Source organism: Pipistrellus hanaki (genome assembly GCF_964339955.1).
Source record: "Pipistrellus hanaki genome assembly, chromosome: 13".
Lineage (NCBI taxonomy): Eukaryota > Metazoa > Chordata > Mammalia > Chiroptera > Vespertilionidae > Pipistrellus > Pipistrellus hanaki.
Window position 1 is genome coordinate 27484555 of NC_140515.1, and position 26430 is coordinate 27510984.

The 26430-nt window shown below is 50.4% G+C and overlaps 1 protein-coding gene across 14 annotated transcripts in view; it reads right to left on the reverse strand.

Annotated features, from left to right (window-relative positions):
- The window catches only part of ATP2B2 (ATPase plasma membrane Ca2+ transporting 2), a 464830-nt gene that overhangs the window by 166072 nt on the left and 272328 nt on the right, over positions 1-26430 (reverse strand). Inside the window, exon 1 of one of the 14 annotated variants that reach the window (XM_084901910.1) lies at positions 12139-12385. The exons of the other annotated variants lie outside the window; for them this stretch is intronic. The gene's annotated coding sequence lies outside the window, so the exon portion shown is untranslated. Of the gene's footprint in view, positions 1-12138; positions 12386-26430 lie in introns of those variants that run through there. 14 annotated transcript variants of the gene reach the window in all.

Below are 26430 nucleotides of genomic sequence, written 5' to 3' on the forward strand. Positions count from 1 at the left end.
CATGATTGGGGTGGAGTTGGGGGACAAGATATGGAAAACCAATGAGGAAGTTCATTCTTTCATTTATTCATTGTGTTTATCCAAAAACATTCTAATGAAATCTCTGAAAAACACAAAAATGAAAACAAGCCAAGCTCATCAACTGGGGCATGACCCAGAGGTCCAAGGTCTGCAGCCTGGGAGTTTATAATAAAGGGAGAGGCAGGAAGGCTTCCTGAAGAAAAAGGCATTTAAGGTAAGGTGACCAGACATCCTGCTTTTGGCGGGACAGTCCCGATTTTTAACAATTTATCCCGCATCGGGACTTTTTTTTTGACACGGGACAAATTGTTAAAAATTGGGATTGTCCTGCCAAAAGTGGGACGTCTGGTCACCTTAATTTAAGGGGGGCTTTGAAGAATGGTTAAGGGGTGTGTTGGGATTGGGCACAGCTTGGGCAAAGGCTCAGAGGTGGGGAAAGGGCAGAGCTATACTCCAATTTCTATTGAATGACTGAATTCTTGCCTGACTTAGTGGATGAAGTAATTAGCTGAGGAAGATGAATCATGGAGGAGATGTGGAAGGGTAGGTAGGGGCTACATCACAAATGTGCCAAATGCACATTAGGATGTCCTGAACTTAAGGATGCTTAAGGATGTCCTGAACTTAAGGAGTCTGGGCCTATCTTCTTGGCAATGGGGAGCAGTGGAGACCTTGACCAGAAAGGGGCAAGCCAGATGACATTTTTGGTGGCCATGGGGCTCCCATGGAGAAGGCTGGGGCAAGATTCAGGGAGAAAGGGAAAGGGCAAGGCCTGGCTCCCCCTCCCATTATTAATCATGATTCCATCATTAAGAATAATAAACAGCTGATACTTCATTGAGCTTCCTGTGTCAGGCCCTGTTCTAAGTTCTAAGTTTTTTACATCTATTAAATTTAATTCGCACAAGAAGTTGGTACTATTATTTACTTCACTTTTGCAGGTGAGGAGACTAAAGCACAGAGAGGTTAAGTCACTAGTTCAAGGTCACACAGCTAAGAAGTACTAGGCTTAGAATCAAAGTCTAGGGTTTGCTCTTAACCACTACCTGTGCTGCCTCCTCCATCTATAATTCCACAGTTCTGCAATCTGTGGTTTTGTCTCCCTGGCAGAAACAGTCTCCATCTAGATAGTATGTCCCTGGCTGCCCTCTGAAGTTCCAAGACTATAACTCATAGCATATGAACTGATGGGCTCCCACTCATGGCACCATTATTAACCTGGGGGACCAGGAGTGAGTCCCTGGACTTTTCTGAGGGACCTGTGTCTCCATCTGTAAAGTAAGGGTAAGGATGCCTTCTTCGCAGGATGGACATGAGATGGGAATGTTTCTGGTCAGGTGACAAGCACAGCAGTGACCAGGAATCAGACAGGAGCTACACAGGGCCTTTCCTCACACTGCGCACAATCTTCACATGGCTACAGTCATTTCCCCATATAGAGGCAAAGCAGCTGCAGTAGAAAGGAACAATAGCTCACCTACAGATATATGAACTATAGTTTCCTCAATTGTGCCTGGTAGCTGCTTAAGAAATGTAAGTCCTCTCTCCCCAAAATGTGGACCCAGTGTAGCTCCAACTTAATGAGGGTTACCCAGTGTCTTTTAGGGAATGAGGATGAAGAGTAAGGACATGGCTGATTCCTGGGCCTAGGCCTGCCATTGCCAAGTGGTCAGCTTAAGGATGTCCTGAACTTGTCCCTGTGCCCCTGTGGGCAGTTGTGTTGGGGACACATTCTGGGCATGAATGGCCCTGTTCCTTGCTTAAGGTCTGGCTCAAAACCCCGCCCTTTCTCCTGGAGGGCTGGGTGATATGTGAGCATAGGGGGAGAGGGGGAGTAGTCAACACCATGGACAGGGTCCCAGTCCTCTGGGCTCTCCCTTGGCAACCTTGGGCAACTCTCCTCTGGGCCTCAATCTCCATGCGTTCAGCTCTTTTCAGAGACCAGTCTCCTCTGTAAGTGGGTCCATTCACACTTGTGAGGGGTGCAGGAACACTTGCATAGAGAGCCCAGCATGGAATGCGTCGGTTAACGATGGCTGTCATTATTCCAGGTTGCCTTGGAGGCTATAGTGAGGCTTGGGGGAGATTGTGGTGTAAAGGCTTGTTGGCCCCTTTCCAATGCCAGCATTTGCACTCATGTTTCGCTACTGTAGTCCCATTGTAGAGGTCTGACTCTGGACTTCTGGAGAAGGTTCTCAGGGCAAGGGAAGTTATTGGAATTCCCTTCTCCTGAGGCCATCGGAGAAGATTCAGGTCTCTGAGAGGGCGGAGAAACACCCAGAAACAACCCTGGACCACAATACCCAGCCACACTTAGTTCTGTTGTCTGAGTATAACACTTGTCCCAAGCCCACAGACTCCACCCTACATTTTATAGATGAAGAAACTGAAGCCCTATGGGATCCAGTTGGGGAGGATCCCAGTCTCGGCCATGGAAGTCATTCATTGTCCAGCCCCCAGCTGCATATCTGCTATCAGCTGCCACCTTCTTCTGGGCTCCCCAGTGAGAGGTGATTCATGTCTGGGTCAGCGAGGAGCCTGGCACATGGCCGGCACATACCAAGTCCTTAGTCAGTATTGATTTTATTGATTTACATTCTCTCCCCTCTTCAAGATCCTCTGAGTTTAGAAATCCAAAATTTGCTGGAGGTGGGACGGGGAAAAGGGTCGAATTTTAATCTGAATTAAGTCACATAAATTGATAAATTTAAAGTGGCTTAAAGAGCTCTTAATCTCCTGTCTTTGGATAGTTGCTAGGAAAAACTGGGTTTAGTAACCTTTGCACTGAAAATAAATATGCCATCTTGGACATTGTATTGCCCTGCCTGGGTACCTTCGCCAGCCTGCAGTGCCTATACCCTACCTGCTGGGCTGTGTACCTTCCATCTGCCTCCTTCTCTGAAGAACCACCATGGAATGAACTGCAGCTGCTGCTGGTTCAGGCTTGCTCCTAGGTCCACACAGAAATGTATACACACTCAGTCATGTGCTTCTCACTGTGTCCCTTCCACTGATGATCAGTAATGCCAGAGCAATTTTGAATCTTAGACATTTAAAGTGCCTGGAGGCTCTTTTTGGCCCCAAAGTCTTTATTTCAAAGATGGGAAACAGATGTCCAAGAGGGACTGTGACAGGTCCAAGGTCACTGCCAGTGTTTGGCAAGGCCAGGCTGCTCCTAGGTCTCTGCTCCTCCACACCTTCCCCAGCCCATTTTTGTGGCCCTGGTACTGCCTGGTGGCTGGACCAGCTGGCCAGCCGGAGCTTTTGCTCTCTTCAGGAGCGAGAGTTGCTGTGTCAACTCTGCAGCAGCCACTGAGAAGACACTTGGAGGCCAGGAAGTGCTGGCTTATGCAGTGGCTGGCCAGCTCAGCTGACCTTGGGCACAGCCCAGCCCAACCCAGCCCCTTCCCTTATACTGTGGTAAATAGAGAGAAACACAAAGAAAGAAGGAAACCACATCTGGCTGCAGCTTCTTCTAGAAACCATCCCTCCCCTGTTGAGAACCCTCTTCTCATAAGAATCACAGAGCCCTAGACTAACATGGGCAAAGAGGCAACATCAAGCTGGTGCCTGGACAGTGGGGTGCGGTTCTGGCACTGGGGGGAGGCAGCTGTGTGACTTTGGACAAACCAACAGACATCTTGGGCCTCAGCTCCCCCATCTGTAAAATCAGTATGGTCTGTATTGTTATTATTTTATTGAGCCATGTGTCTATTTTAGCTACCATTTATTGAACTAGAAGAGGCTTGTTAAAAGTTCATCAAATAATAATGGCCTACATTTTTGCAAAGCACTTCCCTAAGCACTTTAATTTTATTTAATTCCCACAGCCATCCTATGAATTGGATACTTTTGTTATCTCTGTTTTTACAGATGGTGGGACTAAGACACAGAGAAGTTAAGAAACTTGTACAAGGTCACACAGCAGGGAGGTGGTGGAGCAAGAATTGGAATGCTAGAGTTTGTGCTTTTAACTCCTCCCTGTGCTATCATCTTTGCTGTTTGTTTTGAGCTGCAAATTATTAAGCACCTACTCCATACAGGCACTCTGCTGGGCATGTGATACACACATAAACATGCTGGCTTCTCATAACCACCTTAGGAGGTGGGTATTCTCATGCCATTCTTTCAGAAGAGAACACAAAGTCTCCGGTAAAGTACACAGAAATACCTAAAGTCTCACCATGACTGACCCTGGAGGCAGATGGGAGAATGGCTTGTTCCAACCAGCCTGGTAGCCCTGTTCTGAATTCTTCATAAGTTTTATCTTACTTACCATATTTCACTGAATCTGAGATACATCCATTGTAAGATGCATCACTACTCTATGTGTACTTAAGACAAAGGCATGGCTGGTCTACTGTGACTTGCCAGTTGTAACAGGTACCTTGTTTCAGAGATACTAAAACATGCATTTGGGAATCCACACAATTCAGCTTTAACCACAACAACCCTACAGGGCAGGCACTATTACTATTCCCATTTAGCAGCTGAGGGGACCGAGGCTTGAAGATGAAGGATGCATAGCTGGCCAGCCCCCAGACCTCGGATTTGACACTGGGCAGACTTGGTCTGGAACCACCATGCTGATTCAGGCTACATGGGTGTGTGCCCTGCCCACGGGCACAGATTAGAATGCTGAGAAGACTGTTATCCAGAGTCTAGCACCCCTTGCTCCCAATGAGCTTGTGGCTCACACCCACCACAGAACCTCAAGCAGCCCCTAAACAGCTCCCCAAGTATGCCCCACCCCTCCACAGCCTCAACAGAAAACTGACAGCTTAGCTTCCTGAGCCAGCCTAGGGAGGCAGGGGTTTGAGGAAGCCAGGCTGGAAAAGCTCCTCTGGATGGTGCTCCCCATGGCTCCTGCAAAGTGGCCCCTGGGTCGGCCTGGCATGGCCCAGAGGAGCAGCCCAAGCCAGCATGGAGAATGCCATCACTTTACAGGAAACTGCTCAGGTTGGCATGGGAGCCCCAGAGAGACCTGCTTCCTTCCTTCCAAGCTCTGTGGCCTTAGACCCTAACCAGGTTCACCCATTCACAGGTTCCTCCCACAGGCTCCTCCAGCCCCCTGTTCCAGTACAGCATGGCCTCTCAGCATCTTTGCAAAAATCCAATCCTCCCTTTTGGACTAGGATGACCTGTTCTAAGGGCCTCTCCCCGGAAGCAGGACAGAAGCTTGACATATTTTGAATGTCTGGGATGACTGGGGCTCCATTTGTGACAGGTTTCTATGCATCATATCACATCATACATACTGCTTTGCAAGGTAGGTTTTCTCAACCCCACTTTGTCAGGACGCCAAGCTATGAGAGACAAAGCTACTGGCTTAAGGTCACATAGCAGTCAACATTGGTGCTGGGATTTTAATTCCTTGCATTTCTGATGGCATGAGAGCAGGCCACTTAACTACTGATCTCTGGACAAGCCCTGAGCCAAGTGCTTCCTTTGGTTATTTCACCAAAACCTCACACAATAATAATAACAACAACACTATTATTACCCCAATTTTACAAATGAGGAAACACCCTCTGATCCTTTACCTGGACCATCACCCCAGGCTAGACACTTTACCTAAATCCTTTTGTCTCTCAGAACAACTAGGAAGGTGGGTACTACTGTGACCCTCATTTTATGGAGAAGTAAAATGAGGGTAAGTCACTAGTTCAATAACACACAGCTCTTTAATGGTAAAGTCACTTATTAGGTAGGCTGTGGCCTGGAATAAGCAATGACTGTATCACATGTCAAATGAAAAGGTGTTTGCAAAGTGCTTGAGGATGGATATGTTTTAGCTCTTAGTAACTGGTATTATGATTAACACTTAACTTGGCAATTACTCCACAAGTTTGGTGTTGCTGTCCCTTTCTCCAGGTGAGGACACTGAGGTTCATAGAGAGTGAGTGACAGATTTAAAGGACTATGGTCTCTCAACCTTCTTCTGTGCAGCCCCCTTCACACCTCCAAGCTCCCCTGCCCACCTCCAGCTCTTCTCTTTGAGTCAACACAGGGTTTGCCGGAGTTCGTCGTGCCCAAGGGTTCCTGGCTATGAGCAGCCCCAGGCAGCTCCAAAAAAGTGGAATAAAGGAAGATCACCAGAGACCTGGATTCAGATCCCAGAGTTGTCCCTCACTTGCTGTATGACTTGGGCATATTCTTAACTTCCCTGATCTTGGTTTCTTTATCTGTAAAATGGGTGATAGTGAGGAAGAAATAAGACACTGTGCAAAGGACTTACTAGCAGTAAATAAACATTAGTGACTACAGTGGGTTGAATATCATCTTCCCTCAAATTCATGTCCAGCCCTAGCTAGTTTGGCTCAGTGGATAGAGCATCGGCCTGCAGACTGAAGGGTTCTAGGTTCGATTCTGGTCAAGGGCACAGGCCTGGGTTGCAGGCTCAATCCCCAGTAGGGGGCATCTAGGAGGCAGCCAATCAATGATTCTTCTCATCATTGATGTTTCTATCTCTCTCTCCCTCTCTCTTCCTTTCTGAAATCATTAAAAATATATTTTAAAAAATTCATGTCCACCAGGAACCTAAAAATGTGCCCTTATTTTAAAAAAGGGTTTTTGTAAATGTATTTAGTTAAAGATCTGGAGATAAAATTATTCTGAATTTAGGGTGATTATATCTAATGACTGATGTTCTTACAAAAAAAAAGGAGAGGACAAAGAGACACACAGAGAAGAAGGTGATGTAAAGATGGACACAGAGATTGAAGTGATGCAGCTACATCCAAGGAATGCCAAGGAGTGCTGGCCACCATCAGAAGCTGGGAGAGGAAGGGGTGGACTCCTTCAGGACATCCAAAAAGAACCAGCCCTGCTAACACCTTGATTTCAGACTTCCAGCCTGCAGAACTGTGAGAGAATCAAGTTTTGCTGTGTTAAGCCACCCAGTTTGTGGTAATTGTTATGGCAACCATAGGAAACACAGTGGCGATTGCAGACTTGCATTGTCTCAGCCCCTTCACCCCAGAGCCAGATGGCAGGAGGCTCACTGAAGACACAAGGTGGGCAGGATCACTGCCCCCTCTTTCAAAGGGAAATCATGAGACCAGGGAGCTGACACAACTTACCTAAGCTCACCCCTAGTGATGAGCTGGGCCCAGAACCAGCTATTTTGGCCCTCAGGCCAACAGGCCTCTCTCTCCACCTGGGGGTCTCTTTAGCCTCAGGGATGCCAGCTCTGGTCCCCCACTGCACCTCCACCAGGCCCAGCCACCTTGCCCTAGTGGTTTCCTGGATTGTGTATGATGCTTCTAAGATCTTCATTATTTTTTTAAAATTTTTATTGATTTCAGAGAGGAAGGGAGAGAGAAACATCAATGATGAGAGAAAATCATTGATTGGCTGCCTCCTGCACACCCTCACTGCGGATGGAGCCCTCAACCTGGGCATGTGCCCTGACTGGGAATCAAATGGTGACCTCCTGATTCATAGGATTATGCTCAACCACTGAGCCACACTGGCCAGGCGATGCTTCCAAGATCTTAACAACACTCACTCCATCCACTGCAGGGCTCCCAGCCACAGACCATGGTGAAGCCCTCAGCACCTCCAGTAAGTTCTCAGGAGTTGCTGTGGAAAGGGTCATCTACTGTTTATTGTTGTCATAGAGCAGCCCTATGAATTGGCAGCCTTCCATTTTCCAAATGGAGTGGCATATTTCCATTTTGCAGATAAAAAACCAAGACTTGAAGAGGCAAAGTGACGCTACAAGGGCACCCTTAAGTGGCAGAGATAGCTACTGAACTCACAACTTCTGACTAGTCAATCTTGACAACTTCCATTCACTGAGCCATAAATACGGGCCTGAGCTCAGCACTTTATGCCCATTACTTCTCTCATTTGCCCCTCACAATAGCCTCAGAGGTGGGTACTATTATCATACATGTTACTGATGGGTGAACTGAGACGCTACCCTACTGCTGTGAACACCAAGCCCTTGCCATCTTCTCCATCTACTACCAGCTCTTATAGACATCCAACTGAATCTGTCCCGGAGAACATTCGCCCTAACTATTTTCTTGTTTGAAGCTCCCACTGGAAAGGAGAAATGAATTATTGCAGGTTCACTGTCCTGGCCTTGGAAAGGGCAGGAGACCCAGCCCTGCATCCCACACAGAACTGTGCATTATAGGTGGGGCCAGGGGAGGAAGCCTGTCCACTCCCCCATCCCACCCCCTGCCACAACATGTGTGTGCAAGTAGCACCCAGCACCTGCACACCACACAACTCCTCTAAGGGAGCCGAGAGGAGCCACATCCTGCACCTCAGGGTCCCCTAGTACTCTCTACCTTGACCCTGCACCTACTGTGTGCCAGCTGCTTCACACAGATTATTTAAAATCTTCCAAACATCCCTGTTTTAAATCTAACTCCCTTCTAGAAAAATGAAGGCTAAGATTTATAGAAGAGGCATCATAAATGGCTGTCAAATGGCTGGGAGAGGCTTCACCAGGACCAACCGGAGGGCCCGGTGGGTCTCTTTGGAGCACCCTTTCAGCCACATTGCTGAGAATATAGCCTCATTTTGGATTTGAAGGTTGACCTGCCCCCAGAAGGGCCTGATTTAGTGATGCAGGGTGAAGCCAGGGCCTTGGGTGGGTAAAGGACTGGAGGGTTTGGGACTTGAGTTTCAGTCTCATTCTGCCACCAACTTGCCAGGCAACCTTAGTTTCTGTAGATGTGGTAGGAATGGGGACAACGCATGACGCCCAGGTCACTCCAGCTCTGCAAGCCTATGAGCTCCCTCAAGCCCACTCTCAGCACCTTGGCTCACTGGGGCACCTGTGACAATGTAGCCCCCAAGACCTCCTGAATCAGGGGAGGGAGCAGAAACCTAGCTCTCACCAGGTGACTATATGTCCATTTATGCTTGAGATCCACCAGTCTAGAAATTTTTTCCCCTTGATTCCCCTCCTGACCTTGGCCAATAGCAGAAGCAAGATGCTCACCTGCTCTGGTCCCAGGTTCTGGCTCCAATCACGCCTCTATGCACAGCCTCCCACAGTGTCCAAGGCTCTCAGACAGCTGTGGGTTGAGGCAGGGCAGGACAGACATGCCCTGGTCACAGATGAAATGACTGAGATGCAGAGAGACGAAGTTACTTGCCCAAGGTCACACAGCTAGTCAGGAGTAGAAGCTGGGCCTGGGGTGCTCATCTTTTTAACGTGGAGTCAGATATCTGGGGAAAACGAGGGGCCCAAACAGGCAGCTGCTGCTTCTTGCCCGGGACCTAAGAGAGGTTGGTAAGATTCCCTGCTCTCCAGAAAGCACAATGTGACCTTGGACCTGGATGGGCCTTAGTTTCCCTTTAACAAACAGACCCACGCCAGGTTAACATCTGCGTGTACTCATCTGCTTTGGTTTTTTTAGGTGCCATCAATTCCATGTAGTAAAGGGGTGGCGGCGTTATCTGGCTGCCTAAGACAGGTTCACATGTGCTCAGGGTAGGCTCTGTCTTTACCTACAGGAGACCCTCTAGACCCTTTCTTGGATACACACACACACACACACACACACACCACAAAAAACACAACACTTTTTTGACTTGTTGGTTCTTGAGATTTTGGCACCCCAAATTGGAACTGGACTCACACAGGAGGGGAAGTGACAGTTTAAGATGGCAGGCAAGGGGCCTGATGGTCTAGCTGTGTGACCTTGAGTAAGTGTCTACATTTCTCTGTACTGCTGCTTCATCTGTGCAAGAGAATAACAAGGCTAAGCGAGGCCCCACCGTAGTGATGTATGCAGAGTAATTTGCTCAGTGAGTCCTTGCTGAGTTATTATTTACCCAATTCCCCCGACCCATAATTGTGCTGGGTATGGAGAAAGGGAGAGGGGGCAGTTGGAGAACAGATAAAGGGGCCCAGCGATTATCTTTCTACAGTGTAAGACACAGGCGGCTTTTCTGACCTGTCTGGAGAGGACTTTGGAGAATGCTGGAGGCACCTGGGGCCCCATCGCTCAGAGATCCCCCACCAGTGTGCTGGTTTCCTGGTTCCAGAGAAGGGGGCCTGTGGGGTCCTGATGTCTGGACCATGGGAAGCAGTTGTGCCCGCCCCCTCCTATCTCCTTTCCAACACTGGGCAGCCTTCCCTGCAGAACATCAATAACCCAAGATGGCCTTGCTGAATCCAATCCCAGCTCTCTGGGAATGTGGGCTGGCCCTCCCCTTAGGCTTGTGTAGGGCTGCGGCTGCCACTTGGAGGCCAGTGTCCTTCTGTCCTCACGGGAAGGCCCCTGAAGGGCTAGCCTCTCCCCAGGGCCCAGAGGCACCTTTAATTCCATAAGACGCTTGGAGGCTGAGTGGGGCCGCGCATATAGGATCCCACAGAGGTGCTGCATCAGTGTGTGCCAGGGCTGTCTTCTACATGTGCAACCAACATTCACTTGTGGGCACATTCCAGCATGCCATGTACTTGCCAAGGTGCAGACATGCATGCAGCTGGCATTCAGGACCCCTTTCACACCCGGCCATCCCTTAAATTGACACATACCATACTTGTGGCTACTGTAGGGCACTACATGTATGTTGACTGCCCATGTGCAGCTCACTGCATTTCTATGTTTGTCCTACCTGCATATGTGGGCATGCTTTCTTTACAGGTGTGTGTGCATGCGTGCATGCTGCATTCATGTGCAGGCTATATTTTTCAGGTGAGCAAGATGGTATATAGGATGTGAGCTATATTCCCATGTGGTGGACTGTATCTATGGGCATGGGTACTCAATATGAGTGTCTATGATTGGACTATATCGTGCATTGCAATGGGCACTCTATCGTATATATGCATCTGTGCAAATCTGTGCATATGAAAAGGCCCTGATGAGAATGGGACTGGACATATGAAGGTGACTAAATAACGTTGGTATCTTCCCTGGACCCAGAGCCACAGCCCCAAACCTGTCACTTCCCCCTCAAGGAAGTTAATAGGTGGAAGGCCTGGCAGTCTGTACTCCAAGCCCCCTCCTACTGCACACGCCAAAGGAGAATTTCTCTGGATGGCGCCCGCCACTCCTGGAACTGCCCCAAATATCAGCTCTGCCTCCTCTCAACGATTTAGAGAGCAATGCAGGTGCGGAGGGGAGCCCCCTCAGCACTGGGCCCAGGGCGTGCATCTGCTGGCCGAGCTCGCCTGCTCACTTACCCTTCTGAAGGTCGAGCCAGGCTGAGACTCCTGGGGCCCTTCCCTGATGGGCTGGCCAGTGCAGAGACCCTCCCTTCACAACCTGGGTGAGCAGGGGACCAAAGTGGTGAGGAAAGGCCCCTTGGCTAGTGAGGGAAGGCTGCCCACAGCAGCCCATCCTCTGGGAGTTCAGAAGTCCCTGCAGGTTTTCCCCATTTTGACCCTGCAGGGGGCAGGGAGAAGCCCAGGTGTCCAAGTGCTCAGCCAGAGGCCATCCAGGCTGGCTGAGGAACTGGGCTTCCAGTTGGCAGAAAGTGCCAACTCTACCACCCAGCATGACTGCTGCAAAACGGCCTGGCCATCCTACTCGTGTCCCCATCCTGGCTCTCTCAGGACCTGGCTCCTGCGGCCACATGCCCAGGCTGGCTGGCCAGACCTGGTGAGTCCCAGCACACGCAGCCTACCCCACCCTCCGAGGGGGGCCTCCTCTGCCTCTTTCCTGGGTCCCTGGCTGGGGCAGGCAGGGCACCCAGGCCCAGGAGCTCAGGGGGAATCTCCTCCACCCCTCTCCCCAACACACACACCTGCTCCCCACCACCAGCTTGCCGGCCCTTGCATAATAACATCCACTGGGGCATTTGCTGTCTAGAGGCTGCCGGAATCTACTTGAGACCCCAGGCATCCGCCTGTCCGAAGCTCCCCTACCCGGGTCCCGGGCACTCCAGCCCTCAGCCCCAACCCACGGTCAGACCCTCAAACTAGTGTCTCTCTCAGCAGCAACAACCAATGCAGCCTCGGCTGCTGCCAGATAAACAAGCCCAGCTCGCACCCCCCCTCCACGCTGCCGCCACCACCACCATCAGCGGTGAGAAAAAGCAAATGAAATGAAACAAAATAAAATGGGTGAGGGGGTAAGGGGAGAGCGAAGTGGGGAGCTTTTTATTTTTTATTTTCTCATGCTGGGGGATGCCGGTACTTACTTGGCTATGGAAATCAGCACAAATCCGGCACGGTTTACAGGCGGGCAGCCCCAGAATCGCGGTGCGGCAGCTGGTGCCGCGGCTGAGCCCAGCCAGCGTGCCCGGTCCCTCTGCAGACTGTACCATCCTTCCCGAGCAGGTGGGGGGGCGGGGGGCGGAGGCGCGGCGCTGGCTTCTAGGAGAGCATCGCACCGGCAAAATGCGATCTCGGGGGAGGCAGAGGCCACCCCTGCCGCTGCGTTGCCGGAGGCTGGGGGAGGGGGCGGAGAGCAGGGGAGGGCCTCGGCGAGGGCTCCTTCTGCTGGGCGGACAGGGGAGGAGAGTGGGGGGCGGTGTGGGGGGTGTTGCTTGGACCGAACCACCACGGTGTTGTTTGCGGTTTTAATCCCTCCCGTGGGATCAAGAGGAACTAAAGCTGGCAGAGTCCCAGGAATCAGCCGGCTCCCTCGAAGTAGGAGGGAATGTCAAGGGCATGGTGAGGATAGGTTTGGGGCTGAGCAGGAGGGAGGGATCCCTCCAGTGGCGGAAGGGGTGGGGTAGGGATAGCAGAGAGGGGAAAAATGGGTCTAAGTCCTCGCCTTCTTTCTGGGGGGCCTCCAGTGGCTGGGAAGGGGATCTGCCCCTCCCTCTTTTTGGTTAGGACACTCCCATACCTGGGGGGCAAAGGTCACGTGGGGGTTGGAGTGGACTTACACATCTGTGGTTGCTGGGCCTGCAGAGTAGAGCCTGCAGTGAGTTCCCTGCTGACACCTAAACACTACCTCTGCAACCCAGCCACAGGCCGGTATGGTACGCACTCCCACCTGCGGGGGCTGCAGGCCTGGCAGAGACCCCTTCCAAGGGTGCTCTCTCTCCTGACAGGTGCCCACTGGCAAGGATGTCTGCATATGTCTTGTTCATCTATTATACATAGTCCATGGGGACATCTGCGATGAGTTGGGGGCTGGCCATATTGGGGAACGGATGATGTCCAGAGCGCCTCAGGGACTCCCAAAGAGGGGTGGAATCCCTCCCACATCTTCCTGCCTCATCTCTGGCGGAGCTGCTGCTCCTTTAAGTCCAGATGGTGGGGGCACCCCTAGGAGCAAGGTTAGGAGGTCACAGTGGGTGGAGGGGCTTCTCTTAGATTTAGAAGCCTCCCACTCCACTGCCCTGCCCCCTCCAGGAGGATGTGCTCGGCTTGGAAGGAGGGCACGGAAGGTGGAAGGACCTTCAGGGCCAGTGTCTCAGGGCACCTGTCAGGGTAGAGGGTGTACAAGGGTGGGAGGGAGGGGAGCGCTGAGAGTTACCCCAGGAGGCAGCTCCAGATGGAAGCTGTCTCCTTCCCCTGCCCCCACCCCCTGCCCACTTCTGAGCTGCCTGCCAGAGTGTCCCGAGCTGCCGCTCCATCCCTGGGCTGGCACAGAATATCAATTTGTCTCGTTAAGCTGAAAGTCTGCACTGCACCAAAATCAGAACTGGCTGGGCAGAGGGGCACGGGAAGCAGAGAGCTGAGAGCACCACAGCAGGGCTCTTGCCAGCAGGATCACACTGATAACCCCTTACTCTTCATTGCCTCCACCATCACCCCCCCACCCCTCCAAGCCCCACCAATGGTCCCACTCTACCCCTGGGCCAGATAGAGAAGACTCAATGCAGGGAGAATGCTGAGAAACTAAGGATGCTGAGCACTGGGTGGCCTTGGGTTTCACTGGGCAGGCAAAGCAGGTACCTAGCTAGGATACCAGAGCAGCCCACGTCAGTTCTCAGAAAGCCTCTTGCCTCCCACCAACAGTCCAGGACAGGGAGTTCCCACATTGGCCCACTTCTTGGGGGTACGGATGGGGGGACTCCACTGGCCCCTTCCAGGCAGCCTTCTAAGTCAGCCCTCATTCCAGGGTTGGGCCAGGCCAGGAGTCCCCTTTTCTCCAAGACCTAGAGGAAGCCTCTGTCCCCCAACATAGGACTAAGTAAAACTGATCTGAGATGGCTGGGGTGCGGGTGGCATAGAACGGCAGAGGGTGAAAGGCACATTGCAGCTCAGATGCAGTCGGTCTGAGCAAATGAGTCTGTGTCCTGAATCCCACCATTATTACTATAACATCATTGAGGGCAACACTCTCCTAGATTACAAAGCAAACAGCCCCTCAAGGGACTGGTTATGAACCGCCATTTCAACAATAATTATCCTTCCCATGTCCAACATGGTTTACATTTTCAAAGGCCACCTGCCTGCAAAACAGTAAATCCCTTGATCCTCGTAACAACTACTGGAATGGCTGCTGAGCACCCAAGTTACAGATGAGGAAGCTGTGTATGGCTCAGAGGTTTGTGGTGAGCTGGACAAGGTCCCTCAGCTAGGAAGGAGTAAGCCAAACCTGTGACCCAAGACAGACTCCAAGCCCAGGGCTCTTTCCGTGTGAAGGTCAGCATGGTGTGGGATGGCTGGGAGCCCTCTCACTCATCTACTTGGAAGTCCCGAGTCCTACCTGCTCGCTGGCCTATTTGTGGTGGGCTGGCCTTCACCAACAGATGCCAAATTCTCAGGAATTCCTGGGTTTTACTTCCCAGAAGCAAAGGCTAGAATTGGCACCTGGCTAAGCCTCCATCTCCTTCTGCTTCTGTATCCACACCCTAATTTCGGGATACCCAGCCCGCTAACTTCTGAGATAGCCCAAATGCTGAATAGCATAGTTTGAAAGTTTTTCCTTATGCTAGGCCCATGAACTTCTACTCAGTCTTCAGAGTCCAACTCAAGTGTCCTTTTCTCAGACAATCATTCCTGATTCCACCAAGAGAAGTAGTTCATGCCTCTGTCCATCCTCTGACCACATCGTATTGTGATGTTCTACACATCTGTCTGTCTCATTGGCCTATGACACATTAGCTGTCTCCAGAGTCCCAGCTCCCAGCATGTGGTAGATGCCATAGTAAAACCTTGAATGAATCCGCTATTGTGATTTTGATTCATCAAATGCCGGAACTATAAGGCCCCTCAAGGACTCCTACGCAATTCTCCTATTTTACAGTTGAGTAAACTGAGGCCTCAAGAAAAGGATGACTTGCCCAAGGTCATCCTTGAGTGTGGAACTTGGTCATAGATATTTGTCCCCTCCCTGCCTCCTGTGCCTCCCCTTCCTGCAGCAGACACACCTGGGGTGTCTGGCCTGTCCTTACAGGATATGTTCAGAGGCAGGGCAGATTGGACAGGCAGAGGTGTTGTGAAATCAGACAAATAATGGTGCTAGTGTTGCAACTCCGGGAAGATTGGAAATGACAGGTCAGGGTTACCTACAGGGAAGAGGGGGAGAGAGGCAGGAAGCTGGCCAGGAGGATTATTGATTTGGCTTATGGTGGACATGGAGAGAGGTAAGGGTTGGGGGGAAGGCATGAGAAATAAGGCCGGGGTAAGGAAATCAATCTAGTTTGATTTTCCGATGGTGTTCAGTTGGCCAGACCATGTTTTCTCCCTTGGAACATAACCTAGAGCAGGGGAGTGTGGGGAGTGGAGAGGGTCAGTCTGCCTAGGGATGGGGGTTGGCAGTCTGCATAAGGGAGACAGATGAGGTAGGTCCACACAGGTTTGATGGAGGCAGAAACAGACGCACTCAGAGGCCAGTTGTGTCTTCTCTGTAAGCTGTGGGCTCTCCATTGCTTCCCCTATTGAGGAGAAGCAAGATTGAGGGTTACATCTGCCCTCACCTTGCCTAGCTAGGGTCTTCTGACACTTGGGCAGGGATTTTAGGGCAGCTCAAGGGTCAGCTGCTGTTACAAAGAGATGCTGACAGGGCCCCTTAGGGGACAATCTATTTCCAAAGGCTGCTCACATCCCTCCCTTGTCTGACCTCCACAAGTTTCACCCTCGGAGAAACTGGGCTGCTTCCAATTTTACAGGAGAGAAAATTGAGGCCTGGAGACTTCAAATGACTTACGGGGAGTTACAGAGCCAGTGAGGACAAGAGGCAAGGTTAGAAACCAGATCTGTCTCACTCAAGCTCTAGACTCTTCCCTCTGTCCCTGCCTCAAGTTACCCAAACGTGAGGCACACAGCTCAGGGTCTCCTAGGACCATGGCCTTGAGAGGCCACAGAATGTGTGCCTGGACACAGAATGTGTTTCAAACCTGTTTTGTCTCACGTTGCTCCTCCATCATCTGTGGGTCCATCTCCATGCCTACCAAGGCCCCAAACTCTCTTAGCCAACCCAACCTTGGGTTGGGACTTTGTGGCCCGACAGACCTGGATTCAAATTACAGCTCTTTCATTTACCGGCTATGTGACCTTGGGAAAATGATCCAGCCTCCCTGAATCCCAGTTTTCTCATCTGCAAAATGGGGACAATAATACCTATTTGACAGAGTTGCAAGCTAAAGGAGAAGGCAGTTGTTATTAATAGAAGAAACATGGTGGGGTGGGGGGAGGGGTAAGATTCTCTGGATAGCTCCTGGGAAATGTTGGAGGTGGGTCTATTTCAGCCCCTCCTCCCACTGGGGTATGAGGGCTCTCATATACCACCTGATGGGGCGGGTCAGAACTGGTGTCTAGGGCCCAAGCAACTCTGCCGAGACTTGAATGCAGGCCCTGATTCCTGGCTCCTCCCCATGGTTCTTACTCCTTCAATTAGGAGGGTGCAGGCCTGACTGCTGGCAAACTCCAGCCACCATTCACACTGACATCCTACTGTGTGTTTCATATGATGTGAGCTTCACAACATCCTGGGAGGTAGGTCCTGTTTTTATTCCCATTTTACAGATGAGGAAACTGAGGCATAGAGAGGTGAAACAATGTTTCCCAGGGTCACAGAATGAGTAGGGGAACTGGGGCTCAAAACCAGTGCTGTATGAGGCCCCACTCCTAGCCAATAGACTATGTTGTCCAGGGAACCACATGGAACCTGGATTTCCCACAGCCGCAGGTGTGTCCTCTCACTGGAACAGGTCATAAATCTTCAGCCTGGAGGGCCTATCCTAGCCTTCTAGCTGGCAGGGCAAGTATGTTGTGATGATTGATCTTATAACCCTTCTGAGAGTCCAAGAGGTCAAGAACAAGGGCCAATTAGGGAGCTGGCACTTTCTCTCCTGGGAGAGCCTGAGGGTTCAAGAGCTACCCTGGGAGAACTTCCTGGGGGAGGCTGCCTTTTCCCTGTCTCAGCTATCCTACCCTTTTAGTTAGTGCCATCTTGTTAACAGGCACACATACATACTGCCTTCTCCCATCCATCAATCCCAACTCCTCCCACCAGTTTCCCTGCCTCTTCTCCTGAATCTCCCTCCCATTTACCCACCCCCTGTATTTTAAAGAGCTTTCTCAACTCCTCTAAACCCTTCTTTGGCTCCCCTGTGCCTTCAGCATCAAACCCAGATTCCTTACCATGGTTCCTGAGTCCCAGATGACTACTTTAGACACCTCCCATTGTCCTCTGTCTGCTTCTCCTATAGCAACCCTCCCTTACTCCTCAGACACACTCTTGCATTTCCGTGCCTCTGTTCCTTTGCATGCACCATCCACTATGTTGGGGGCCATCCCTCACCCCCTACTTCTCTGCCTGGAGCACACCTACTCATCCTTCAAGTGTCAGACCCAGCAACCCCTCTTTCATGAGCCTTTAGTGATTTCCCTTCCATTGCCCCTCCCCTCCTGAGAAGAGATTCTTGCAATTGAACTTTTTATGTGCATCTGACTTGTATATCAGGCTAGGGGATTCTCTGGGGATAGGAAAAAGGTCTCATCTGCCTGTTGTATTGCCAGTACTGGGCACAGAGCCTCAATAAATACTGATTAAACTGATGAGGGTAGGTTTATTGAATGAAAAAACAATTCCCTTGGTAGTTTTAAACTAGTATTTGTATTTCTCTGTGGCTCTGGAAATTTTCTTTGCATTTGCTTGGAAGTCCTGGCTTAAGAATTGCTATTTCCTGAGCCTGTCAACGAACAGGGCTCACTCTGAATGCCCAGCAAGGGCAGAGGAAAGAAAGACCCTAACTTCACTCCAATACCTAAGACTAGAACTGTCTCAACTGGGATCAGAAGGCCTGAGTCCATGGTTGGACTTGAGGTGAGTTGAGCACGCAGGGAGGAGCCCTAAATGCTCCCTCTACAGCCTGACATTTCACCATTACTAATGTATTCCTTTGCATTATTCATCCAATAAATATATAGTCAGCTCTCACTGAATCTGAGGTTCTGTGCTGGGGTCCCTAGTTAACGTTTGTGTGTGTGTGTGTGTGTGTGTGTGTGTGTGTGTGTGTTTTCACTCCTGCTGGAAGGCTGACTCCTTTGAGGAAACAGAGGAAGAGGACAAAGGAAACAGGGGATGGATATGATGAATTCAGTGGACATTTGCTGAGCACCTGCTATGTGCCAGCCACTTACCACATGAGCTGTTGTCTAGTCCTCATCACTACCCCAGGAAAATTTGGTGTTATTAGTCCTCAACTTAGAGGGTATGTGTCTTAGTCAGGGGTGCACAGCTGTGTGGCACAGGACCGGGCATTCAAACCACTGTCTGCCACACAGCCTGTGATCTCTCTGGATGTGTTCACATTGAGGAGGCTGGAAGGATCCGGCAGAGAAAGAGCAATGCCAGAGAGGATAGGAGAAGAGGGGGTGACAGTTGAGAATGCTGCAAGCTGACTGTCTTGATGGTTGGACACTGCTGGGACTGGAACCAATAGGAAGTTAGGGAATAAAATGAGGCCATCCCAACTATCCATGTGTCATCAAGGTGGAATGGAATCCACAGGGGCATCAGCTGTCTTTGCTGAATGCTTTCCTGTGTGCCAATGCACAATCTATTAACTCACTATGTGGAGAGCATTATTCCCATTTTACTGATCAAGAAACTAAGGTCTGGAGAGTGGAGGTGACAAGTATATAGCTAGAGGCAGAATTAGAACTCAGATCTTCCCTGGAAGACCGGCAGAGATGCAGTGAGAGGTTTCCAAGCAGCCAGGGCTCTCAGGGGAACACAAAACCTTGCCCTGTCACTCAAGCCCCCTCCCTCTGAGATGTGAAAGGGCTTACCTGCTTCAGTCCTCCATTGCACTCAAAGGTGACAAGGGAGTGAGGTTGGGTAACAAGAGCTTGGGAGCTGGAACCCATGGAACCCAATGGACTCATGCTAATCTTGTTTCCCCATGACTCTGGGCAAGTCTCTTCATCTCTCTGGCCTCAAGCTCCTTATCTGTAAGTTAGGCATACTTCCGACCTCTCTGCCTGCTCAAATACTAGGTGTGGATGGATGCTCAACAAGCACCCATCCACACCTAGTATTTGCTGGGTTCTGTGTTATGTGTTGAGGATACAGCGGTAAGCAGAAAAGCCTATAGCGTTTACTCTCGAGTGGGTTTAAAGACAGATATGAAAAGAAATGAACACATACACCAATGCAGGGACATGCAATGAGAGGGCAGAGGCCATGAGCACAGTCCCATAGGAGGACATGGCTGCCTCTGGTGGGAGTAGAAGCGGGAATCACAGAAAGGTTTCCCCAAAGGGGGTGGTGACAGGGCTGGGGTCTGCAGGCTGAACGGCAGCTCACTAGGTAAATGTGATGTTCCTGGGAAAGGGGATGACATATGCAAAGGCCCTGAGGCTGGAAAGAGCTTAATAATTCTCAAGGGATTGAAAGGAGGCCTGAATGACTAGAAGGGAAGAGGATAGGGAATGAGCAGGAAAGGGGTAGGAGCATTTTAGACCACATTATAGATTTCTGTCCTTATGCCAGAAATAGGAGGAACCTTAGAAGGATTTTAAGTATTAAACAGAATGAGGAACATAAAGCCTTTGGTGAGGGGTCTGCCGTATGATAGAATTCCACACTGTTGTCAGACAGCCACACCACAGTAATATCATACATTCCACAGGCAACGCATTCATTCCTCCAACCATGACTGGAGCCGACCCTGTACCACGCACATGTCAGCAAGCAGGATAGGGGTCTTACTTGCACAGAGCCACAGCCAGGAGGACAAGAACATCCAGTAGATCTTTATGGAGTCCCAAATGTGCTGGTAGCTGAGGTGAGCTACCTACAGAAGGTGAAATTGAGGCCAGAAGTGAAGAGACTCCTACCCCTGGGGCCATGGATAACTGAAATGAGAGTTGTGGGCTGAGGACTCTCAATCCAGTGCTCCCTTAGGCCCCCAGGCTGCCCCTAATCGCTGTGCCCCCTGATTGAGAGCTGCTGAGCAGAAGAGATGGTATTACTATGAATTATTACAAATAATTCTGAGTATATTACATATTATTATGTAATAATTCACATAATAGATTATTACAAATAGTACTGAGCGGTGGCATTGAGTGAATAATTACTACATGCCATGGAATATTATTCTAACAACTTTTCATGTCTTGGCTCTTTTAATTCCTACCCTTTATGGTAGTCTGATTGTCATCCCCATTTTACAGATGATAAAACTGAGGTACAGAGGGGTCACATAACTTGGCCAAGGTTGTCTTGTTGGTAAGTAGTGCTGGGTTCTGAGCTCAGACATCTTCTCACTACCCTGCTACAGTCTGGGAAACGTCTGGGCCCTGCCAGGTTATCCAGCAAGTGGCCAAAGGGAGCAGGGTGGAGGTGGGGTGTGCAGTTAGAGGTGGGGGGCTGACAGAGCCTTGATGCTCTCCTAAGTCAATCCTATGGTGCTCCCACATTCTCTCCGTGAGAATTCCCTTTGGTACCTGCCTGTGGAGCTGGTTTATGTGGAACTGTGGCCCACAAAGGCTGTGAGGTGCTGTTGGGGACCCTTTGTCAGCCTTACTCTATTTTACAGATGGGAAACCTGAGGTGCAGAGAGGGGCAGCCACCTACCTTGGACACACCACAGCAAGGCAAGGCCTGGGAAGCAAGGACAGCCCTTTAACCCTGTAAGAAAAGCCCACTGTCACCTTGTGGGGCCATCTTGCTTGGAACTCATCTTCATCAAATATGGCTCCAAAGAACATCTGCGCAGGGGTCAGAGCTCTCCTTCAAGGAGACCCTGCATCAGTGAGGGGGCGTTCCTACTTGTTCCATTCTGCAGGCCCTCTGTGGATGGGACTGCTCGCAGTCCAGGGCCAGCTCTCTCACTACGAGGCCATTGACAGGCTGCCCCAGGGGTTGGGGTGAACACTGGGTCAGAGCCAGCTGGGTTAGAAGATGTTCTGCTCTCTCCCCAGCCTCCTCTCTCCCCAGCCTCCTCTCTCCCCAGCCTTTCTGCCCTGCCAACCCCACAGACTGATTTGCAAAAATGACATATAAGAAGGACGTGAATGGGTCTTGGCAAACTGAAAGCAGCTTCTCAGATATAAGATGCTATTCTGTTTCTGGGGGACATAGCACAATAGAGCGGGGGCTTGGAAATAAAAAAAAGGATACAGGATTGAACCCCTATTCTTCCGCTCAGTATTGGGAGTATTGGATGGCCTTGAGCTAATCACTTGACCAAGTTGAACCTCAATTTCTACATCTGTGAAGTGGGAATAATAATACCTGCAATTATGAGAATATTAGGAGACTTCAATGAGTAACATGTATGTATGGGGCACATAACACAGTGCCTAGCAAAGTCTGCCTTGCTTCTCCATCTCTGTTCTGCAAAGGTGACAACCCTTTTAAATCATAACAAATCTGGTCTCTGATTTTAAACAAAATGACAGAGAATGTGAAGATATCATTGGTTCATTTCTTCACTTCTTTAGCATTAATTGAGCATCTGCTAATGCCCAGCAATGTGGGGACTGCCTCCTAGAGCAGGGCTCCATAGGATACTCAGTTGCATAGAAGGAGGGAGGGAGGATTTAGGGAGCCCTGCGAGGTGCCAGTGGTGGCTCTACCCTAGATGAGGGGGAGACAGTGCTCCTGCTCAGCACTCTCCTCCTGTAGGGGTGTCTCAAACCTCTCAGGACCTCCCCCAAGGTGGGTAGCCAACTCCTCTGAGACTTGGTTGGGGCTTTCAGCTTCCAGTCCCAAAGAGGAGCCTACCCATGAACTCTTGCCTGAAACCTCATCCCCGACTCAGTTTCTAGAATTATCCTGGATTGAGGCCATCTGAAAGCCTTGGGGATGGGCTCTGAACTCACACACCCCAAGGTTCAAGTCCAGGTTCCACCACTCACTGGCTGTGTGGCCTTGTACAAGTCACTTCACCTCTCTGAGCCTAGCAGTAAGCTAGAGATAATGTCTACCTTGGAGGATTGTGCTGAGAATTAACTGAAATGCCACAGTTAGCTCATGTGTTACAGGCACAATTAATGGTAGCTGAAAATGACCCCGAGCCCCTCTTCTCTCCCTTGAAGGGAGCAGGACCACAGTATCCTATCCTGGAGGCTTGCCCAGTGGTGTTCTGGAGTTGCTTGCGTTGACTCAGGAGAGCTGATTGTGCTTATTGACGATCTTGTGTTGGTAGCTTGCAATTTGCCAGGGTGGGAGCATTTACATCCCCCTCCCCCAATCCCACCTGCCAGAAAACTGGCGAACACTGTAAAGTGGGCCCTCATCTCCTGAGAGCTGGTCACTCCAAGTTCACTGCACACCACTGAGCCCTAGGCAGGAGCTCAACGCTGCTGTCTGGAGTCACTGCCTTTTGTGTCCCCAGATTGCTTTTCTGCTCTAGTTTCCTTTGGCTTTTTCCTCCCTGCCCCCTGCCATTGCCCACCCAGTGCTGGAAACCTGCTCTTGGGTCATCTCGCTTACTCTCCCATCATGGGGCTTGCCTCGGATCACTGGATCACTGCTCTGCCCAAAGGGATTTCAATGCAGATGAGGTGACTCTGGTGGGGCACTGCCCTAGAAAACAAATGCCCAATTGCCTTCTCTCTTCCCCCTTCCCCTTTGCCTCCAGCACTCTAGCCACCACCTTTTTACTCAAACTCTCATCCTGAAGGTTCCACAGCACCCACTGCCCACGCCTCTGATCTTTCCAATGGCTACTGGTGAATGGCTTTTAGAGAGAGGTGGCCCCACGGCGGTCCGCATCCTGCTTCTTTCCTTCTCCCTGGACAAGCTACTCGGACTCTTGAAGGCGCCACAATAAGAACAGTGATCTATATTGGGGCTCTTGTCCTGGGGCAGGCACTCTGCCCACAGCTTACTGGCCGAATCTCATTCTTATTTCCTCATCTGCAAGATGGGGGCAATAAAAGAGTCTCCCTCAGGGACCTGTGTAGTGATCCTCAGCAATGGCTTTTGTGAAATTGGCTCTGTTGATTGTAAAGTGCCAGGCTAATACTGCTATTCTGCTTTAAAGGGCAAGACTTGTTTAGATCTACAATTTTTAGATGTGTTTAGAAAAATACGCCACAGACATGTTATTTATAGTCAGCTCCCGTACAGGTTTTCATAATTCCTCGCCTGCTCTGCTAAAAATAACAAATGACAAAGGTCATGTCTGCTCCCACCTATCAGAGGAATTTACAAAGAATAAGGCTTTTGACTCACTGCCTCAGTGACATGAGAACTGCAAGCCATAGCCCCTGGAATTCCTCACTGGGTCCCACTGGCCCATGCTGAAGAGGTGAGGGAAACTATAGGGTGTTGCTGGGCAGGTGAGTCCTGGCCTCAGCCACCTTTCCCCCCAGTCTGGGGAGGGAGGTGATGGTGGAACAACCACAAATGGAAGTCATGAGCTCTGTTCCAGGCTGAAGTGTGGGCCTCAGTTTCTCCATATTCAAAACAAGAGGGGTGGAGTAAACAGGTGCCAAGAGCTTTCTCTGGTCCTAAATGCAAAGATGCTCTAGTCTTATCTCCCTCCCCTCCACCTTGCATCACTGTGGACTCAATGAATATCCCCTGGCCTCTGGTAATGACCATAGCCTTGGTGATGTGAGTCATCAGAGCCAATGTCTGTGACAACCTGCCAGGCACGTGTCTCTAGGTACCTTTAGGTGGAGTAACTCGCTGACTCTATGCACCACTCCCTCCACCAGGAAGGGAACTAGTTGTCCACTATGTGAGAGATAGGGAGTGGACTAAGCCTCAAGGGTGAGGTTGCATATGCATGGCCTATAGCCAGGCAGTGACAGCTTCAGAAGGTGACCAAATGCCTGCTTCCTGGGCCTATGCTCAGTGCCAGGCATTGAGCTGGGCACAGCAGGTAGGAAAACAGACACACCCAGACCTTGCTTTCCCCATTGCCACAGAGGGAACGATGGTCCCAGCTATGGTAGTCCTCACTCAGAGCAGGGAGTGGCAGTGGATGGACAAGGGCTTGGGGTGGCCTGGAGGAGGAGGCCTCCATTTGTCCTTGTGGAGGTTCCAACAAGGATCTCATTTCTCCTGGATGGGAAAGGCATCCCAGATGGTGGGCACAGTGAGAGTGGAGGTGGGATAGGGTACAAGTGCCTGGGATGTTTGGAGCAAGGCAGGGCTGGGTGTGGGTGGGAGTCACAGAAAATAATTGGAACCCCACAGCAAGGAGGTTAGCATTTCGACTGTGACCCAGAACCCATGAAACCTCAGTCATAATATTTGCCGGTTCCACATGTACTAGCAATCCCTTTTTTGAACACATATACACCTACTTAGCATCATCTTAAGCATTCATAGCCACGAGGACATAAATTTGACCATAGCTGTATTTTTCTCCTCACACATTAACATACGTACCCAGCTATTAAAATAGAAAGGATGAGCTTGTTCACTCCCCAGAATGGTGGCTATCTCTACTTTTTGGGAATGACAGCTGTGGCCTAGGCCCACTGGTGGTTTGGGCGGCTGATCTAATCTGGGTTATAGAAGGATTTCTTCGAAATTAGAAGGGGTAGGAGAGGCATTCCTAGGGGTCACCCTTGCCCCTATCACAAAGGTGGGTGGTGCCAGTGTGTCCCTTAGCTGAGCACTGCTCCTCACCCTCCTCCTCGGATCATCAGGTTTTACCTGAGCCCAGGAGAGCTCACTCCTGGATACACTCTTTTCCCAGCCAAGAGCCGCTGCAGCCTGTTCTGACCTCAATGACTAACACACATTCCTGGCCTAGTTAGAAAGCCCCTCGCCTCTCATATTTATAGCCAGCTCCCTACTCTGCCTGCACCTCTGAGGAAGGCCTGGCTCTTCTCAGTCACCCCTGTGCTGCCACGGCCCTGCTTGTCCTCACTGAGACAGAGGACTGCAGCAAGGGTTTCATTTCTGGGTGACGAGGGCACGTGGCTTCTCCTTCCTGAACCTCACCCGTAACAGGGGAGCCATCAGACCCCCAGGCTGGGCTGGCTGTGGTGAGTTTCAGGGAGATCCCGGTTCTGAAATATGAGTAATGACAAATGTTTGGGGAACACCAACTAAGTTCCAGGTCCTGTTCTAAGCACTTGGCACATATAAACCCAGTTTTTACAGCAACACTATAAGGGAAATACAGTTATCATCATACCCATTTTTCAGAGAAAAAAAAAAAAAAAAGGAAGCACAGAAAGGTTAGGTAACTTGCCCAAGGCCACACAGCTATCTGGGATTCAAACCAGACTCCAGAGTCTGTAACCTTAGCGTTATGCTGGCCTTGGCCTAGAGTAGGTCCTCAGCCATTTAGTGGACCTGCCCCCATATGTTCCTGGCCTTTGGGGCCTCCTTTATTAGTTAAGCATGTCACTCATTGTCCGCAGTCAAGTGGCTGGGGGTGTGGTGGTGGCAAATAATGAAGGCCACGTGCTGGCCTGGGACACTGGCCCCTTCTAGGAAGACAGTGAGGACACAGCCAATGAGGAAACAGAGCAGGAAGGGACTGAGAATCACAGGTGGAACTTATGGGTGGTACAAGGCTCTCATTCTGAGTGACAATGAGCAAGTGGCTTCTCTTTACAGAGGGGGAAGCTGAGGCCCAGAAAAAGGAAGAGCAGGTGGTGAGAATGGAGCCCTCAGTTCCCACCCCTGCTGCCCTCACGCTTGCATCTCAAGTTGGGGAAATAGGCAATTTATTCACATAAAGGTTTTTGGAACGTAGCCACCCTGTCCCATGAATATAACATGAATATTCAGTTATAAATCCAAGGACAAGAAAACTAATATTGTTTGGTGTATGTGGCTCTGTGCCAGGCACTTGTTCATTCAACAAACACTGGCTCAGAAACTTGTTCCACACTGGCTGCCTTAGATGTTTTCTCATTTAGTTCTCAGCAGCTCTGTGAGGTAGGCACTATCCTTCCTAGATGAGGAGCCCGAGGCACAGAGAGGCAGTCTCCGCCCAAGGGTATTCACCTAGCAAGTAGCAAGTGGCAAGGCTGGGATTGAAGATAGGACTTTTTGCTCCCACTACAGAAATGCCGATGTGGATGGGCGGGGCACCCCCATGGTGGGGAATTCCCAAGAAGATGTTACCGACTTTGTCTCCACAAACACCTTCCCC